The sequence below is a fragment of the Palaemon carinicauda genome, chromosome 10 (genome assembly GCF_036898095.1).
Source record: "Palaemon carinicauda isolate YSFRI2023 chromosome 10, ASM3689809v2, whole genome shotgun sequence".
In the NCBI taxonomy this organism is placed as follows: Eukaryota; Metazoa; Arthropoda; class Malacostraca; order Decapoda; family Palaemonidae; genus Palaemon; species Palaemon carinicauda.
This window is the reverse complement of record NC_090734.1, coordinates 69,848,774-69,867,003: the sequence shown is the minus strand read 5'-3', so window position 1 is coordinate 69,867,003 and position 18,230 is coordinate 69,848,774. Positions and strand designations below refer to the sequence as shown.

The following is an 18,230-nucleotide window of genomic DNA, read 5'->3' as shown; positions in this document are numbered from 1 at the left end:
CGCTAGATTCCTGCATTTTCAATCACAAGATTTTCTTGAACTAATGTAGCTGCCGTTTTCTTCAAAGCCACAGGGATGAGATGTAGAAAAAGACACAGATACTGTTACTCACGTCACACTTTATTAAAAATTTGATATAAAGTTCAAGTTGATATCACAAGACACTTTAAAAACCAACTTTAAGCTTTAAATCACTTAACACTAAACTGTGGAGAATTTTTATTTTAATTAAATGTTTGAGTGGGAACTTAGTCCAGGAAAGTCTCCCTACAGCAATTACCCAAAGCTCAACAGGGGAGGATAATGAGCACTTACTCTCGGGACACAAACGCCCTGCTAATACTTTACTGCCATAGTTCACTAACCTTCACTCTTAAATACAAAAGGAGAAAATTTTACTGTCCAGACCAGAGGCCGGAGAACTCCACACGTAAAATTAGAAATAATTTATGGCCTACTCTAGCTTTGTCAGGTCTATAGTCATCTCACTCTTAGGCTCTGTTTCGACTCCATCCCAGTGACCCCAGAGAGATGCTGGACAGGTATCTTACGTTGATGCAATTAGAGACAATAAAAAATGGGAGCAGTGGAGTATAAAAGTATAAAGTAAAGTTAAATGGGGATCTTCACCTTCAAAGCACTAAGTTAAAGAGCGTACACTCGCTGATACCAACTTACCTATATCTACAGTGGCTTACTCTCAACATCTTGGGTACTTCAGACCCGTCCCATAGTATAAATTGGTAAAATTCATATAATGGGGTTAAAGATACCAAAATTTGTAATCTATTCCAAATGATTTATTACAGTAAAAAGGAATGGAAATAACTCAATGATTTATACACAACAAAATTAAACACTGGAAAGAATATCAGTAACTCAATTATAAGTTTTTCATATGATAAAATGAATAAGTGAAACGAGAATCAATTTACAACAAAATATTGAAAATATTAAATGGAATTAACTTGTGGATTAATTCTCAAACAGAATAAATGGAATCAAAATATTCTGATAAACAATTTGTGCAGTAGGCTGCTGTGAGGTCCTAACATGTGGTCAGTAACCTCAAGCAAATACCAAGACCAAAAATTATGAGTGCATTAATTTCCATGCACGCAGTCCGAAAGATGTAATGCCAGAATAATACCTAAACTTAACTTATGAGAAATAGAAACTTATCTAAAGGGGGAATGGCCATTAGTTGAACTCACAAGATTTTTTATGTTGTGGGCGCCCGTGTCCTGAAAGTGGCGGTCTTCAGTTTGCTCACTAGGCCTACAGCACTTATTTTGCAGAGTTAGCAGCCCCCTCCAACTAGCCCCCAAGACTGGAACCGACGTGCTGTGGAATTGGCAGCTTTGCACTAACACTGGTTATCTGCTTGACCTCCTCTACGTAATCTTGGTTAGTTATTGTGTAAGGGGACAGGCTAGTGATGGAGAGTGGGAGCACGAGGTTGACAATGGAGCCTGACTTGGCAGCTCCGCTTAGTACCGTGGCCTGTAAGTTTGTGAGGTCGAGTTCAGGTCAGCTGCATCCTCCTCCCTTCCCCCAAAAAAGCGTATCTTGATACGTAGGCCTATGGTCTTGAGGTGCCAACTCTCATTTAGGACAGGCTTGAAATACTTGTGCCTTGTGAATTTTAAGCAATACACTTATTTAGAATACAAGGAGAAATCTTGCAACTCCAGGGGACAAAGGTAATCCTAACTCTAAACATCTGGCATACAGAATGAAAAATGAAACTAAAATGTAATTTAGCAAGTCGGGCTTACATGTGTGGATAACCATACCTCCTAGACTAGCAGACTTGAGTTGTAATTAATAGATTTAAAATACCTAAATACTTAAGGTAAAATAATGAATACAAAAGCACAAAAGTATTAATCATGAGACACTCGCTTAAGGAAGAATCATTACTCACATTTTTCCCTGCCGTGATATCACGAACAATAACAAAGTCAACGTATAAACTTGGAAGAAGAAGAGTAGTGAAAATTCTTCACAGGTTTATAGCATCTTGTGTTTCCAACTAGGGTTCTAGCTTAGCCATTAATATATATATATATATATATATATATATATATATATATATATATATATATATATATATATAGATATAGATATAGATATATGTACTGCATATATATTATATATATAAGTATTTGTATATACATATGTTTATATATATATATATATATATATATATATATATATATATATATATATATATATATATATATATATATATATATATATATTTATATATATATATATATATATATATATATATATATATATATATATATATATATATATATATATATATAGTTAGTTAGTTAGTTTACATACACATTGAAAGTCCATAAGAGTCCATGCACAACACTAAGAAGCTGGTTTAATCACACTACCAACAGCCACCATAAAGTGTTTAATCTCTTACAATTGATGCAAGTAATGTTTGGAAAAACTCTTAAAGGTTTCCATCCTGTATAAGCCTGTAAGCCTTCAAAGGACATGGACTGGAAAAAAGTATAAGGAAGAGGCAACTTTCCTAGGGTCATTACCCGATGGCATACTATCAGGGTCAGCCCTCCTTATAAAACAGGTGAATTTGGACCTTAGCTTTTTCAAAGAGAGATTAGATCATGTCGTCTCCTTTTCAAAAAGTTGCCCACCCTTAAAGTCCCCGTTTGTTAACAGGTAGGCCTTAAGGCATTCCATAGGGCACAGAGAAGGGTCTTCTTTTAGTGGAACGATAATCCTGGGCCTCGAACATTTTGTGGGAAGCTTAGTTTTAGCCAGGAATGCAGGATCAGGGTAAAGACTTACTTCCCACGATTCCGACAATTCAATGTGATCATCATCCCTTGAAAGTGCAACAATCTCACTGACTCTAGGACCAGAATCCATAGCAAGCATAAAGATTGACTTTTGAGTAAGATACCTGATAGAGGAAGTGTCGTTATCTATGGAGGAGGCTAAGCGCAAGACTTTATCCAACGACCATGATATGGCTTTGGGAGGAGCATTTGGTTTCAATTCTGCACAAAGCCTTCGTGCTCTTATTGAACAGCTCGCTATTTTGTAATGAGATAAAGAATGGAATACAAAAGTCCATAGTTATGGAAGAGGGTTGATGTACTTTAACGAAATCTACTCAATTTTTCCAGGAAGATAAGTTTTGCAGTATCGTAGTAGCAGACTTTTAATCTTCTATAAAATCAATTTTCTCCTTCGCAACTCCAAACTTTCTTTCAGCCGCAGGGTGAGAAAATAATGAGCTGAAGATTTTTCATTATCCAGGAGGAAGCAAAGACAATCTTGTTGAACATCCAGGATCAGCAATGGGGATGGTAGAGGGATCTGGAAAAGTTTGAGTTTCAGAATAAGAGGGTACCAGTTACTCTTGGTCCAATTCAGGGCCACTAATGATGATGTCCTCTTGAAAGTCTGCAATTTGTTTAGGACTTTCATTAGAAGTTTGAACGGTGGAAAGAGATAAATGTGAAACGACTGGTTCCAGTCCAGTGACATTGCATCCATTTCCATCGCTTTGGGATCCAAGTTTGGTGCAACATACCAGGGAAGCTTATTTTTGAAGCTCATCATTTAGAGATCTATTTTACAATTCTGGGACTTGCTCTAGGATGAAACAGAATGATTTTGCATCTAGAGACCTTTCTGTTTCTAGAAGCTTGGATCTTGATAGGGTGTCCACCACCACATGGTGAACCCCTTCTAAATGAACTGCTGAGAGATGCCAAGTTCTCTGCTTTGCCAAAGTGAGAATAGCTCAAATAACATGGTTGATCTGAGTAGACCTTGAGCCCTGTCTGTTGATGCAATGGACTATCGTCTCTCCGTCAAGAACTAATTTGGCGTGATTTCTTCTTTGGGTTCAGTCTCCTCAGAGTTAGAAACACTGCCATGACTTTCAGCAAGTTGATATGGAACTTCTGAAATATAGTTGACCACTGACCCTTTATCTTCCTGGAAATTTTCCCCCCAAACCCTGTTCTGAGGCGTTCGTGTGGATTGTCACAGCAGGAGGAGGATACTGTAGAGGGACATGAATCGATAAGCTCTTGGCAGTGGACCACGGCTTTAGCTGTTTACACAGTAAAGCCTGGGTTTCGTGGTGAATATCTCTCTAAGAATTTGATGCCTTTTTTTCCAGACTCTGTTGGCATCTTTGAGTCTAGCTTTTAGGATTGGGTCTATCACAGCAGTGAACTGCAGTAATCCCAAGACTTTTTCCTGTTGACGTATTGAGATTACTTTCGATCAAAGTAAGCACCTGATCAAGTTTGCGATTTCCTTTCTCTTGCCGTACAGTATTATTATTATTATTATTATTATTGCTTGCTAAGCTACAGCCCTATTTGGAAAAGCAGGATGCTATAAGCCCAGAGTCTCCAACAGGGAAAGTAGCCCAGTGAGGAAAGGAAGCTAAGAAAAATGTGTATCCTCAAGCAAGAGAACTCTAACCCAAGGCAGTGTAAGACCATGGTACAGAGGCTATAGCACTACCCAAGACTAGAGAACAATGGTTTGATTTTGGAGTGTCCTTCTCCTAGAATAGCTGCTTACCACAGATGAAGTCTCTTCCACCCTTACCAAGAGGAAAGTGGCAGCTGAACAATTAAATTACAGTAGTTAACCTCTGGGTGAAGAAGAATAGTTTAGTAATCTCAGTGTTGTTATGTGTATGACGACAGAGGAGAATATGTAAAGAATAGGTCTGACCATTCTGTGTATGCGTAGGCAAAGGGAAAAGGAACCGTAACCAGAGAGAAGGATCAAATGTAATACTGTCTAGCCAGCCAAAGGACCCCTTAACACTCTAGCGGTAGTATCTCAATGGGTGGCTGGTGCCCAGGTGAACCTACTACCTATTAGAGAGATAATGTGTGACTTTAGATTCTAGTGAAGCCCTAACCACTGCAATTCTTGAACTGGAGATAGCCTGGACATTTTGAGGTTGATTTAAAAGCCCAGAGACTGCAGGAATTTCATGACTTCTCGGGCTGCTAGAAGACATTCCGACTTCTTTGCAGCCCAAACTAGCCAGTTGTGTAGGTATACCATCACCCGAAGGCCTTTGTTCCTTAGTTGTCGGACAAAAGCCCATAGGGCATAGCTCTGAATATGTAGGCCTTTCTGGCCAGTCTGAAGCCAAGGTATAGGGAAAAGTGCTGACCTATCAGAAGATGTCAATAGGCATTGCTAAGATCTATGGAGACAGTGTAGGTCCCCTGGGGTAGTATGGTCTGTATTTGCGAGCTAGTCAGCATCTGGAACTTGTTATTCAGAATTAATTTGTTTAGTGGGGACAAGTCCAGAATAGTTTGAAGAGTGTTCAAATCTTTCTTTGGCACACACAATAGCCTCAATGAAAGTTCATGAATTTAGTGCATTGGATGACTCCCTTCCTGAGAAGATCCTGTACATAGTCCTCCAAGAATGTGGTTGTGGGTGGGAAGAACCTCTTGAACTGTGGTGGTTTCTGTCTCCATTTCCAGCCTAGTCCCTTTGAGACTATGCTGTGAGCCCAAGGATCGAACTTCCATTGATCCTTGAAAATATAATCTTCTCCTTACTGGAAGTTCCTCATTGTTGTTTAGAAAGACCTACCTCTTTAAACTCTTTACCTTTGCTTCCTTGGGCTTTGGAGTAACCGCCCCTTCTAGACCTTCCTCTGCCACAAGCATTTTTCCCCTGAGCTCTGACCAGGTGAAATGTCGTAGTGGCTCTATCATATACAGGACTGAAGACTGTGTTACATACTGCTGGGGAACTGTGTACGCAGTCTGGGAGATCGCGGCAACTAAAGCTGTCATGGCAGGAAAGGTTTTTCTGTCTTGAAAGCGTCTCCTAGGCTTCGTGCCCTTAGGTTGAGGTCCTTCTCTGGAGGTGAATTTCCTTATGGAGGACATACCCCACTTAAGGCTCTTATTCTCTTGAGCCGCTCTGTCCGTCACTTCCTTGACCACCTGAGGAAAGAGATCCTTTTCCCAGGTGTTCGAGTCAATCAACCTTTTAGGCTCATACCCTGCGGCTAGGACGTACTCTCTGCATGCTCTTCTGGCTAAAAAGAAAGCATGCAGATCCCTGTGGAAGGTAGGCAGATGAGTCTTTGCCACTGCCGGGAAGAAATCTGATTTCGAATAGTTCCCAATCATTATTTCTAAATAGGACTGATGGGACAAAGAAGCTGATAGCCTCCCTCTGGCTTTGAATTCTGACTTCAATAAAAATTCGGAAATTCTAGGCTACCTTCATTGAACTGTTTGCCTCCAATGTCCCTATCCAGTTTCCAGACCGTAAAGGTGTGTTGGACATCTTCCCAACTGTCCGAGTCGTAAGCAAGGGCTAGAGAGACGGGCTTGCACTTCTCTAGGAATGGTAGTGGTCTACCTTAAATTACTGCCTTCCTCACAGCCTCTAAAATTTTTGAGGCCAAGGGAAAGACAGTATCCTTGAGAGCAATAAAGGTGGCCTGTTTCCTGCCAAAGGCCAAAACTTGAGTATTGGTAAACTTGGCTGTCTTTAGCTCCCTTACCATTGAGGTTTGAGCCTTGCTGTGGTCCATGATGATTGTCTCTTTGGGGATGTATCTTCCCTCGTGGACGCTTCCAAGTTCAGTCTTACATACCAGTAAGGAGAACTATCAATCGAGGGGTAAAATCCTAATTCAGAGACAGGCTTAGATCCCATGCCTTCTCCAATGTGGACGTACCCCTCACTCGGAGCCATATGCTCTGCATAGCGCCAAGGATTCTTCTCCGACTTGGACTTAGTTGCCTGCTGAAAGCCTTAATCTTTGCCTTTAAGGCCACTTGAGCTGTTTATGTTTGGCATAGATATTCTTGAATGCCTTCATGGATGCCACAAACTCCAAGTGACCAGGGAACAAAGTTGTACTCAGAGTATGAACAAGGGTAGAGGTGGAGGGAGAGGAGGCAGATACAGGAAAGTGGGATTGAGCCAAAGAGGTACTAGACACTGTACTTAGTTGGTGGACATCCATGGACTGATCAAAGGCTTCCCGTAGTCAGCAGGATTCTCTCTCTCGCTGACATCATGGAAGAAATTGTCGGCCTCAAGGCTCATAACCTGAAGAAAATTCCCAAACTTCTTCATCTGCCTGGTCCAGCTATACTGGTGGGTGTTGTACCGTCGGTATCTGTTGACCAGAAACTTCAGTCACCTTAGCCTTGGGTAGGTAAGGGGCACCTTTTTGAGTGCTCTTCTGGAAGGCTCCCACCCAGTGACGAATGGTCTTCTGACCACGCGCTTTCTCGTCCTGGGAGTCGTTGGTAGCGTGCAAACTAGTATATATAAGGTCCTTGCATACACTGCAGTTAGTAGGTTCCCAGATAGCAAAGGAACCTTTGGAAACATGGCACTCTGTTTGGTTCCAACAAGTCTTCTGGCCACAAGGCAAATTGATCCACATGGTGCATGTTACCATCGAACACTCCATGTCTTCAGCAACCTGTAACAATAGAAAATTTTCAATGATTACAAATGGAGTATCGAAAAATTTTGCATATCTTATGTTATACATGAAAATTTTGTAAAAGAAAAGTTTTCAAAACAGAGTAAATTAAAAATTTCTACCTATACAAGTTATGGCTAAAACTACACTACAGCGGAAGCACATGCCGAACAGCTCAGAATTTCCTAAGAATTCAACATTGTGGTAGAATAGGGAGAAAGGTTCACATCAACGGAACACTATTTCCACGAAAGTCGGTCTATTAGACAATCCAAGGTGGTAAATTCACATACCATCTTCCCTAAGCTGGCAGCGGCTGCACCTTAGGTGGCAGCAGCCATGCCTAAGGCGGCAGCTATTTCTAGCAACCATGCTCTATGAACTGATCTTACATTCCCCTTAGGAATGTTGACACACCGCAGCAGTGGCATTACCAATTCGGCAAAAGAGTGGACAATCCTATATGGAAATAGACCACGGGTTAGGGGAAAGGTACAGGTTAGTAGAGGGCAGTAGATAAATGAATCTGCTAAAAAACCTAGTTATTAACTTATAATCATGAGATGGGGGATTAGTGCTTTAAATAATGAGAGCCGTATAATATTGCCAAGATACCATGAATTCGAAAATTCAATGTAAATCCTGACAAGTAGGAGGTATCCAATAGAATAACTTAGGAGAATGTTCTTCGGATATGGAAGAGGAAATAGATTCTAATGACTAGCCTAAGGCTGCAGCGAAGGCGGCAAGGGGGGTTGGCTCTCATCTATTGAAAGGAGAAAGGGGTACCCCCAACTTACTCACATCCAAAGCTAGAAGAACTCAACCGGCAGGATTGGAAGTATGGCTAAACGGTAAGTACTTTGTCTAGGGAGCTTCCGACCAGGCTAAGGAGTCAAGACTCCACAGCAAGAAATATATAGCTTAGGATGAGGAGCTGCAGCCAGAGACCTGGCAACTGGTAAGGTGGTACAGGAGAACCCACAAGGGGTTCTAGTTTATTTGCCAAGTTAGGGTTAGGCCATAAAATATCTAGCCTGGCCTATATAGCAGATGAAGGATGCTTAGATGCTAGGGAATGTAGACTAGATAAAGGAATTGTAGTTCCATGGACAGTGAAGGATTTATGGTCAAACTAGGAAGGGGTAGGGACAACTAGACCACCTAAGGGTGGTCTCTAAGGCAGCAGAGAGAATTAATCCAGGAAAGGATTAAAAACTTGTCTACCCAGAGCCAAACTAGATAGCTCACAATCTATCTTGTCCATCTATGTAGCAACTGAGGATTCCTCAGATGCCGGGGCAACTGGATTGGAAGGGAACTGTGTTCCATAGCAAGCAGGACTGTTACGGACCAATTCTTAAATACTTCAAAGTTTATTGCCGCCAGATTCCGGCACATAACATATTTAATTTATTGACCTTTTATCACTTTATACATATATAGCTTGAGCTTTAATAATAATGATCTTCAGCAGAAACATTAGAGTGGAGTAATAAAACATACCAAAACATTTTAAATAATTATTAACAAAAGAAAAACCCATAAACGTATAAAGGAAGTAATGAAAAAAGTTACAAATAATCCAATTGAAAGTTACAATAGTTAATGAAATTCTGAAAGTTACAGTTTCTTAAACGGAGGTGAGGCAAGTATTATGTAATTAATAATACTGATCCAAATGATCAGGGGGACACCCCACGGGAACATCTGCAAGAGGGACATAACACATCGTTGCTACCAACAGTCAACAGGGCTAACTTCCTCATTGAGGCAAATCCTCATCAACTATATCGTCCGGGAACCTATACCATGCAAGTTCATTGAAGCATTCAGCTTCCACAAAGCGCTTTCTAAATAAACTCGCTACCTTCGTAGCCCAACGATGCACGATACCCAGGACGATCACCGAAGTATAGCCATAATCACACTCGCAACGCACAGCTATTCAAACGTCCACTCTTGTCTACTGCAGAGTTCCGTGTCCCCCCTGAAGTACACCTCACGCCTCCAACGTCACCTGCTGTAACAGTAATATTGACATATGATTAGGGAACTATGGTATCTGAAGAATATGAAATAACCCAAAGCAGTAGTTTTGGAAAGAATTATTTCTTACAAACTATTACGGGATCGTAACACCCCCACCCTTAACAAAAAATCACATTGATTTTATTAAAGTGAATGCTAGCAAGCAAAATAATCTTAGCAATATAACCTGCAGATTTCTTTCCAAACCTTATCTCCATAAAGAAAAACAAAGTTGCACACAATAATTCCTTTACAACAGTCAAGTAAAGTATACAATCTACAGACTAAACAATACATAGGGAACCTTACAAAATTTTCAATAGAAAAGCAAGCAGATTAATTACATATACAAAGCAAACATGCGGAATAACATCATTACACTCTAGACAGGGCATCTGGTATATTGTTATCTTTGCCAGGAATGTGGATAACTTCCAAATTATAATCCTGCAAAAACATTGCCCAGCGGGTAAGTCTACGATTTTTATTATTGAACTGCTGGATATATTTCAGTGGATTGTGATCTGTATATACTATAACTTTACCACTTTGAGCACTAATATATGCTTCGAAATGCAGAAGAGCTAATATAAGAGTAAGAGCCTCTTTTTCTATCACTGCATACTTAACCTGATGCTTATTCAATTTTTTAGAAAAATATGAAATCGGATGACTTACTCCATCCTCACACACCTGCAGCAGAACAGCACCTACCCCTTGATCCGAGGCATCTACCGCAAGGCTAAAAGGAAGTTCAAAGTTTGGTGCCCAGAAATAGGAGATTGGGAACCCGTCAGCCTGGCCAATTCCAACTCATGATCACGTTTCTGCTGTTCATTTTCTAACTGCTTCATACTAAGTTCATGTTCACGCCGCTTCTGTTCATCTTCAAACTCGAGTTTTTTCAAATCCAGTTTCTGTCGAAGCTTTACTACCTCACAGTCTTCGTCGATTTCTTCCTCCAAAAGCTTGAAGTCAACGTCCACTCCATCCGGAACAAGATGCGCTATAATACCTTTCCTTATGTCATCATTAGTACTACTAAGCGTTAAATCCAACTCTAAATAATCCGACACAACCAGCAGTTCCGACTTTTTAATAGTAAACAATTTACTACGCCAATTGTCTTTACTAAGAAAACGAGCGGCATCGTCATTAGTTTCAATTTCCATGTTTTTTATCATTAATTACACCATCCAACCCAATGACACTGCTGAAGATCCCACTGGGGATGCTGCCAAAAATATGTTACGGACCAATTCTTAAATACTTCAAAGTTTATTGCCGCCAGATTACGGCACATAACATATTTAATTTATTGACCTTTTATCACTTTATACATATATAGCTTGAGCTTTAATAATAATGATCTTCAGCAGAAACATTAGAGTGGAGTAATAAAACATACCAAAACATTTTAAATAATTATTAACAAAAGAAAAACCCATAAACGTATAAAGGAAGTAATGAAAAAAGTTACAAATAATCCAATTGAAAGTTACAATAGTTAATGAAATTCTGAAAGTTACAGTTTCTTAAACGGAGGTGAGGCAAGTATTATGTAATTAATAATACTGATCCAAATGATCAGGGGGACACCCCACGGGAACATCTGCAAGAGGGACATAACACATCGTTGCTACCAACAGTCAACAGGGCTAACTTCCTCATTGAGGCAAATCCTCATCAACTATATCGTCCGGGAACCTATACCATGCAAGTTCATTGAAGCATTCAGCTTCCACAAAGCGCACTTTCTAAATAAACTCGCTACCTTCATAGCCCAACGATGCACGATACCCAGGACGATCACCGAAGTATAGCCATAATCACACTCGCAACGCACAGCTATTCAAACGTCCACTCTCGTCTACTGCAGAGTTCCGTGTCCCCCTTGAAGTACACCTCACGCCTCCAACGTCACCTGCTGTAACAGTAATATTGACATATGATTAGGGAACTATGGTATCTGAAGAATATGAAATAACCCAAAGCAGTAGTTTTGGAAAGAATTATTTCTTACAAACTATTACGGGATCGTAACAAGGACACAACTAGCAAGGCAAGGGGGGAGGGAAGGGGAAGGAAGGGAGACTTAGAAATTGGTAAAAACAGCAGGGCAGGAAGGCGTAAATGTAGTATTATAACTAGTAAATATCATTCCAAGGGATCTACAGTAAGTAATCACAGAGAACCAGTCCTCACATCCGGCTGCCATCATACCAAAAACTAAAAAGGAATCCTAGCAAATGGATAAGGCGACATGGAAGGAAGGTCTACCTGTTAATGTTAGAAACAAGGTTGGTTTCAATCTCAAGAATCAACAGATTGTAGACACAGGGAACAAGTCCCCACAACCCGTGCAGCCAGACCAGACACTAAGGCTAAGCAAATAAGGGAAATACTGTCACCCAAAGACAACTGTAAAACATCATCCACTGCTCCCAGAGGTACCTTCAAAGCTGCACCTCTCTGCTATGACATATCTATAGCAAGGTTACGTGGTAGAAGGTGAGGGTGCTTATGTACACTAAAACCAGTCTTGGCCAAGGGCTAAGAGTCAGCGTTAGCTTATGTTGAGACTGATGGAATACAAACATGCAAAAAATAGCAAAAGAATTAACCTATAATCACACCACAGATGTGAAAGAAAAACGGATTTTGAAATAGAAAAAATCTATTTTTGGGTGAAATAGCCGTGTCGTCCTAATGGAAATTTCTCATTAGCAGCTTCTACTTGGGATATTTCTGCGAGTTGTATAACAGAACATTTTTTTCCTTAGAAGTATCAACGGAGTTTTAACCTCCGGAACGAATATCCTGAGAGATATCGTGTATAAATCAGAGACGTGTTAATAACAAGCCATGGTTATCCCTCCCCAAATAGAGTTAATCTTGTCCTGAAGGATAAGGTATAGGGTAGAATACATGGGCAAGAGAGCTGTTACAACTCCCGATCTAAATGTGCTACAACTAACACGTTTCCTGTTGAACTATTCTAGGAGCAGCCATCGCATGACGCGAGGTCCAACACTGAGAATTAGGAGGGGATGGAAAAGTGACAATGGGCCATCAGGATGACATAGCTATCACACCCAAAAATAGATTTTTCTTATGTCAAAATCCGTTTTTTCATCCTGATAGAAGTGTACCAAAGAATTACCATTCTCAGTTGTGGCCAGAAAAGTTTTAACCCTGTAACTCCATAGATATAAGCATACTTCCTTCAGCATTGGTAACTATGGTACCGAACAATGAGAGTAAGCGAAAAGTTTGTACAAAAGTAGGCACAAAGAATATCAATAGCACAGTCTCACTGACTGTGAAGAACTTTGTTTCCAGTAAATGAAAAGACCGAAGTCTATAAAAGGAGGATTAAAAAATTCAAGTACACTACTTTTATTATATATAGTAGGTCCAATGAAAGACAATGCAAAAAGGAACAATAGTCTTTTATTGTTTCCAAAAATTCATACATGTAACAGTAACAATGCAAGATTATATACAGTAGATATATACAGAAAACCGAAGTTTTTTTACCCCAAAAATTATGTAAGAGTTTTAAAATAGTAATACTCGTGACATAAAAGGAAAATATCACCTATGGCTCATTTTGATATTAAATAGGTATATGAAATGGAATATCATAGTCCCCTTGCACAATATAGACTGATAAGTCCCAACTACACAGTCCATAAGAGTCCATGCACAACATTTAAAAAGCTGGTTTAATCAAACTACCAGTGGCCACCACGAATGTTTAATCTCTTCCAACTGATGTGAGTAATGTTAGGAGAACAGTCTTGAAGATTTCCATCCTGTGTAAGTCTGTAAGCCTGCAAAGAACATAGATTGGAAAAAAATTAAGGGTAGAGGCAACTTTTCTAGGGTCCTGACCTGCTGGAATACTTTCCGGGTCAGTCCTTCTGATGATGTAGGTGAGTTTGGACCATAGCTGTTTTAGAGAAAGATTAGATCCTGTCGTCTCCCCCTTAAAAAGTTGACCGCCTTTAAAGGCCCAGCTCTTGGACAGGTAGGCTTTAAGACATTCCACGGGCCACAGAGAAGGGTCGTCCTATAGTGGAACAATCTTCCAGGGCCCCCAGCGTTTCGTGGGAGGTTCGTTTTTCACCAAGAATGCAGGGTCTGGATTAAGATTTACCTCCCTGAATCCAAGAATTCAATGTGGCCATCATCCCTTGAAAGGTCCACATTCTCACAGACTCTAGCACCAGAAGCCATAGCAAGCTAAAAGATAGACTTTTGAGAAAGATCCCTCAGAGAGACAGAGGCGTTATCTATCGAAAAAGCAAAGTGCAGGAGGAGCATTAGGTTTCAGTTTAGCACAAGCCTTTGGGATCTTATTGAACAGATCGGTATTGGGTTCTATATCAAAAGCATAAGCGATGGGTCTAGTTATTGCCGACTTACATTGAGGCAATAGTTTTAAATGCTATACCCTTATCATGCATGTAGTGAGATAAAGAAAGAAATATAGAATTCCATAGAAATAAAAGATGGCTAATGACTTTTCACGAACACAACCCATTTTTTTCCTGGAGGACAAATATTGTCGTTTTGTGGTGTTGGACTTGTACTTTTCTACGAAGTTAATTCTTCCCCTCATAATTCCGAATTTTCTATGAGCCGTCAGAACTAGAAAATCATTAACTGAAGGGTTTTCATTATCCAAGTGGAAGCGATGACAGTCTTCTGTTGAACGTCCTGGGACAGCACTGGAGATGGTAGAGAGACCTGGAGAGGTTTGAGTACCAGAACAAGAGGATACCAATTGCTCTTTCAGTAGGAGGTTGAATGAACGAAATAGGTAGATGTAAGACCACTGGTTACAATCCAGAGACATCGCATCCATTCCTGTCGCTTGTGGATGGAAGTTTTGTGCTACATACTGGGAAAGCTCCTTGTTGAAGTTCGTCGCAAAGAGATCGATTTTCAGTTTTGGTACTTGCTCTAGAATGAAACAAAAGGATTTTGCGTCCAGAGACCATTATGTTTCCTGAAGTTTGGATTTCGTCAAGGTATCTGCCGTCACATTGCGAACCTCTTCGAGGTGAACTGCTGAGAGATGCCAATTCCTCCGTTTTGCTAAAGAGAGGATGGCTAGGATTACATGGTTGGTCTGAGGAGATCTGGAGCCCTGTCGTTTGACGTAGTATATTATTGTACTGTTGACGATGACCAATTTGATGTGTGATTTCGTCTTTGGGCGTAGTCTCTTCAGAGTCAGAAACACTGCCATAGCTTTCAGAACATTGATGTTAAACTTCTGAAATGTAATCAACTACTGAACCTGCCCTTTTTAGGAAGAGGAGTGTCCCCCCTCCCACCTTGGTCTGAAGCATCCGTGTGAATAGTCACGTAAAGAGGAGGGTACTGAAGAGGGACGTGGTTCGATATACTCTTGGCATTGGACCACAGCTTGAGCTGCTTCCGCAGTAAGACCCGGGTTTTGTGGTAAAGATCTCTCCGAACATTTGATGCCTTTTCTCTCCAATCTCTGTTGTCATCTTTGAGTCTTGGTTTCAGTATTGGGTCTCTCATGGCAAAGAACTGTAGTGACCCCAAGACACTTTTCCTGTAGCCGTCTGGTGAGTGCTTTTGAACAAAGTAGGCACCTGACCGAATTTGCGATTTCCTATCTCTTGCCTTGTGGTAGAGAGAGGGTGTGTGACTGTAGATTCCAGTGAAGTCCAAGCCACTGGAATTTCCGAGCTGGAGGTAGCCTGGACTTCTCGATGTTGATTTGGAAGCCCAGAGACTGTAGGAATTTGATGACTTCGTGGACTGTCCGAAGATATTTCGACTTTGTTTCAGCCCAGACTAACCAGTCGTCCAGGTACACCATCACCTGAAGTCCTATGTTCCGAAGTTGTTGGACAGTGGTATCGACTAGCTTTGTGAAAATCCTTGGAGCTATACTGAACCCGAAGGGCATAGCTTTGGATACGTAAGCCTTTCTTGCCAGTCTGAAACCAAGGTAAGGGGAGAAGCGCCGACCTATCAGAAGATGCCAATAGGCATCATAAAAATCTATGGAGATGGTGTGGGCCCCTGGGGTAGTAGGGTCCGTATTTGCGAGATAGGCAGCATCTGGAACTTGTCATTCAGATTGAATTTGTTTTGTGGGGACTTATTCAGAATAGTTCAGAGAGTGTTTGAATCTTTCTTGGGCATGCAAAATAGCCGCCCTTGAAAGTTCATGGATTTTGTGAGACGGATGACTTCCGGAGAAAGTCCTGCACAAAATCCTCCAAAAATGGAGTTGTGGAATGAAAGAACCTCTTGAACTAGGGTGGCTTCTGTCTCTATTTCCAGCCTAGGCCTTTTGAGACTGCTGTGAGCCTAGGAATTGAACTCCCATTGATCCCAGAGCAGGTGAAGTCATCCCCCAACCGGGAGCTCCTCATTCTTGTTGTGAAGGACCTGCACCTTGAGTCGCCATGCCTCTACTTCTTCAGCCTCTAGTTTGACCGCCTCTTCCAGACCACCTCCTTTTACCGGAGCCAACCTATGGTGGTAAATTCACATACCATCCTGCCTAAGCCGGCAGCAGCCATTTCTAAGGCGGCAGCTATTCCTAGCAACCATGGCTCTGTGAACTGAACTTTCATTACCCATATAAATGTCCACAATGCGGCAGTGGCATTGTTAAGTCAGCAAGTAAGTGGACGATCATTTATGGAAACAGACCACGGGCAAGGTTAAAGGCACAAGTTAATAGAAGACAGTAGATAAATGAATCTGCCTAAGACTTACTTGTTAACATTGAATTATGAGTAAGGGGGTTAGCCCTTTAGAATATTGAGTCGTACAAAACAGCCGTACTTTGTACAAAAGTAGGCGCAAAGAATATCAATAGCACAGTCTCACTGACTGTGAAGAACTTTGTTTCCAGTAAATGAAAAGACCGAAGTCTATAAAAGGAGGATTAAAAAATTCAAGTACACTACTTTTATTATATATAGTAGGTCCAATGAAAGACAATGCAAAAAGGAACAATAGTCTTTTATTGTTTCCAAAAATTCATACATGTAACAGTAACAATGCAAGATTATATACAGTAGATATATACAGAAAACCGAAGTTTTTTTACCCCAAAAATTATGTAAGAGTTTTAAAATAGTAATACTCGTGACATAAAAGGAAAATATCACCTATGGCTCATTTTGATATTAAATAGGTATATGAAATGGAATATCATAGTCCCCTTGCACAATATAGACTGATAAGTCCCAACTACACAGTCCATAAGAGTCCATGCACAACATTTAAAAAGCTGGTTTAATCAAACTACCAGTGGCCACCACGAATGTTTAATCTCTTCCAACTGATGTGAGTAATGTTTGGAGAACAGTCTTGAAGATTTCCATCCTGTGTAAGTCTGTAAGCCTGCAAAGAACATAGATTGGAAAAAAATTAAGGGTAGAGGCAACTTTTCTAGGGTCCTGACCTGCTGGAATACTTTCCGGGTCAGTCCTTCTGATGATGTAGGTGAGTTTGGACCATAGCTGTTTTAGAGAAAGATTAGATCCTGTCGTCTCCCCCTTAAAAAGTTGACCGCCTTTAAAGGCCCAGCTCTTGGACAGGTAGGCTTTAAGACATTCCACGGGCCACAGAGAAGGGTCGTCCTATAGTGGAACAATCTTCCAGGGCCCCCAGCGTTTCGTGGGAGGTTCGTTTTTCACCAAGAATGCAGGGTCTGGATTAAGATTTACCTCCCTGAATCCAAGAATTCAATGTGGCCATCATCCCTTGAAAGGGCCACATTCTCACAGACTCTAGCACCAGAAGCCATAGCAAGCTAAAAGATAGACTTTTGAGAAAGATCCCTCAGAGAGACAGAGGCGTTATCTATCGAAAAAGCAAAGTGCAGGAGGAGCATTAGGTTTCAGTTTAGCACAAGCCTTTGGGATCTTATTGAACAGATCGGTATTGGGTTCTATATCAAAAGCATAAGCGATGGGTCTAGTTATTGCCGACTTACATTGAGGCAATAGTTTTAAATGCTATACCCTTATCATGCATGTAGTGAGATAAAGAAAGAAATATAGAATTCCATAGAAATAAAAGATGGCTAATGACTTTTCACGAACACAACCCATTTTTTTCCTGGAGGACAAATATTGTCGTTTTGTGGTGTTGGACTTGTACTTTTCTACGAAGTTAATTCTTCCCCTCATAATTCCGAATTTTCTATGAGCCGTCAGAACTAGAAAATCATTAACTGAAGGGTTTTCATTATCCAAGTGGAAGCGATGACAGTCTTCTGTTGAACGTCCTGGGACAGCACTGGAGATGGTAGAGAGACCTGGAGAGGTTTGAGTACCAGAACAAGAGGATACCAATTGCTCTTTCAGTAGGAGGTTGAATGAACGAAATAGGTAGATGTAAGACCACTGGTTACAATCCAGAGACATCGCATCCATTCCTGTCGCTTGTGGATGGAAGTTTTGTGCTACATACTGGGAAAGCTCCTTGTTGAAGTTCGTCGCAAAGAGATCGATTTTCAGTTTTGGTACTTGCTCTAGAATGAAACAAAAGGATTTTGCGTCCAGAGACCATTATGTTTCCTGAAGTTTGGATTTCGTCAAGGTATCTGCCGTCACATTGCGAACCTCTTCGAGGTGAACTGCTGAGAGATGCCAATTCCTCCGTTTTGCTAAAGAGAGGA

The 18,230-nt window shown here is 40.7% G+C and overlaps 1 protein-coding gene across 1 annotated transcript in view; it reads left to right on the top strand.

The window, feature by feature from the left end:
• The window catches only part of LOC137648041 (ero1-like protein), a 453,186-nt gene that overhangs the window by 268,406 nt on the left and 166,550 nt on the right, over positions 1–18,230 (top strand). The window lies entirely within an intron of this gene.